Raw genomic sequence first — 3,175 nt, 5'->3', positions numbered from 1 at the left:
TGAATGAATATATGTATTTATAAAGAAATTCACTTTTTACGTGTGTAAATTTCATAAATGGAGATCTTTATTATGGAATTATTACTAGCATATATATTCTAAAAAAGAAAAGAAGACATGTAAATCAGAAATATGTAAAAATAAATTTATACATTTATAACAATCAGTTGATGGCCACTTAGAACACCAACTAGCAGAAGGAAATCCGTCCATATCACGGAGCAAGGGGCTCCATGATTACTGAGTGTAACCCATTATGGCCCATTACTCTTTCCATTGTGATAAAACCTACCTGTGTCTTTAAAGGGGATTAGTAAGGTGAACCCTGGCTGCTCAGTGTGTTCTGCCCTCACCCCCTGCAGCAGCTTCCTGCAGCTCTTCAGAGTGGTTGCCTCTTGGGCCTGCCCTGAGGTTCTGGCCCAACAAGGTTTGTGAGGCCTGCAGAGGGGCAGCCCCACCCCAGAGGGGGTTCCTGGTCTGGCCAGTGCTCCTCCCTATTCCTGCTACACGGCCCAAGTCAACTACGTCAGACCTTCAAGCATCATCTTGAGACTTGGTTTTCATTCTCAGTCTCTTATCCATCCATTCGTTCAGCGTCAGCAGATGTTTCCATATGTCAGGGTTTGTAGAAAGCACTGGAAACGGGACCATCACGACACTTTATCTTGCTCAGGGAATGTTCCAGAAACACACTAGGATACGTGGGAGGTGATGGCTCTCTCTGGTCTAGGTGGAGAGTCATTACTCATGGAAGGTCTGAGGCCACCTGGGAGGCTTGTATGGAATGAGAAAAGAGGGAGCTGGGAAGGAAGGCGGGCAGGGTGTGGAGGTGCAATCTGGGAGGAGCGGAGCCCCAGACCCCGAGGGGTGGGGGAGCCGGGAGGGTGTGTAGGAACCCATGGGAGAGCCAGCTACAGAAGATGTCTGCAGTGTGCTGGGCAGGGCCATGGGCCCCCAGGACAGCACTTGTGCCTCATCCTCACAGCACACACAGGAGTAGAAACCTATTACTTCCACTGCAAATACACAGCAGCAGGGGCTCAGGTGACTCTGCAGGATCCCAGATGACTATGTGCTCCTGCTGTGTGGCTCTGAGGACCCTGTGCTTACCCAGTGTACTGACATCAGGACTGGAAGTTTCCCCTGGAAGAGCAGCAAAAATCACCCTGATGGATGAATCAGGGCAGCCCCAGGGGCAGGGGAGGGCTGGCAGAGTGCTCTGGCCACCCAGGGGGACGTGGAGGGAAGAGACAGATGGGAGGTGGCCTTTTATTTTATTATTATTTGGAGGGTGGATGAGTTGTGTGCCTGCAGAGATGGAGGCTGGAGAAGTCAGGGGCTGCCTGGCAGCTAGGGTCTCAGGGAGCCCAGTGGGCTTGTCCTCAGAGGAAGAGGGCCCCTCATTCTCCACCCTGGAGGGACCAAGGAGGCAGAATGTGGGAGTGGAAGGGAAATTGAAATGTCTTGCCTATCGTCTTCTGTTCCTGAAACTGTCCACTGAAGGGAGAGTTTGTGACAAGTTCTGAAAGGAGCAGAAGAGTTGACAGGACCCACAGAAGGATGTAGGTAGCACTGAGAGGCCACGGGGCCAGAGACCTACATGTGGTGCTTGCTTGACATCTGCCACTCAGGCACAAACACCCTTGTCCCGTGTCTGTTCAAAGACCAGTCAAGGCTCCAGCTGCAGCATTAGCAGATGCTCAGTCCCTTTCTCCCTGAGGGCATCCTCCTTGGGATGGCTCCAACCTCCAGGGGTTTATGAGTCTTAAGGCTTATTCCACTTTCACTCGCCTCAGTGCTGTGGTGTGCTGTGGGGCATCTCTTTTGTCACCAAACATCCATTCTGGAAACAGCACCCAGGTGTAGCTTTTGGGTGACCTGCCTCCCTCACATGCAGCTGTGTGATAAGTGTGCATGGACCCCACTCCTAACTGCAGGAGAGGAGTTAGGATTAGCTTGAGCTAAAAAGTGCCCTATCTCCTGGCTGGGGTGGGATAGTATGCCACCCTGTCAGAACCACAGAGCAGGAGAGATGTTGCCGGAGCTGGTGGGAAGGTGAACCTGCTCCCCCTCCCAGGTGTGATCAGAAGAGGCGGCTTTTCTCCCCATGGGGTCATGGGGATAAATATGTGTGTCTGGAGCTGCTGCTGCTATTTTGACATCATGAGGTGTCTTGGGTCTTTCTCGGGTGGGGCCTCATGGAGACTGAGGCTGAGCCTGTCAACATGGAAGGCAGATTAGAAAGACTGGAAAAATCTAAGTCCTTGGAGATAACTGGCTGGGCTGTTGAATCATGCTTCTCTACAAGCTGGCCGGATCTACTACGGAGATTTTTATTAGGGTAAAAGTGTATGATGTTGCTGATAATTTGACAAATGTTGACCTACAGGAATGGCAATTTCTTTGGGTTCAACTTGAGAGTTAAAACTCATTTCCCTTGATAGTGTAGATAGGCTTTTTATCACTTACAACCCTAAGACGTCCAGCTAATACCACGTGGTCTTAGAATCCTGCCCCTGAGGCAGGAGAGGTGCACCATGAAACCTGGGGCTGACCGTTCCAGAGCCTGTTCCTGTGTGACTGTTGTTGCCCCTTGCTTCTCTGTGAACAGACACAGAAGTCTGCTCAGCTGGGACAACCCTTTGTTCTGTGGCAGGGCCCATGTGGTCAGATTAGCTGCCCCTGGGTTTCCTACAGAGCTGGTCCTGATGGTCCCCAGGGAGTCTGCCCACGGGAGAATTATGATTCTGAGCAACACCCAGCTCAGCTCAGCAAATAGGAGTGGGTAAAGCCTTGGTGCCCACTTCATGTGGGCTGTTCCCTTATCTCAAACATTGTATGACCTAAAACTAATGCCTTTCCATAACTTTATTAGGTGGAAAGGACCTCAGGTTGCAAGCAAATATTTACTTTGTTTTTTCTTTAAACTTTGTGTTGGGGAATGGCTAGAAGGGATTTGGCTGTGATGAGGGGAGTAAGGCTAATGTCAGTTCTGTAGGCCAGAGGGTTTTTCTAGGTTAGAATATATGAGATTTAAACTGTTGATCTTACCTCCACGTGTTGCTTAACTGGTTTCTCTTTCTTTAAAAGAACTGTAGGCTAAGCTTGAAGCCATAATTAAATAGTATTAACACATCGTGATTCATCAGGCTTCTGCCTTCCTGAGAGAAGAGGA

Source organism: Nycticebus coucang, chromosome 19 (genome assembly GCF_027406575.1).
Source record: "Nycticebus coucang isolate mNycCou1 chromosome 19, mNycCou1.pri, whole genome shotgun sequence".
Taxonomy (NCBI): Eukaryota; Metazoa; Chordata; class Mammalia; order Primates; family Lorisidae; genus Nycticebus; species Nycticebus coucang.
Note: the sequence above shows the minus strand (reverse complement) of the source record.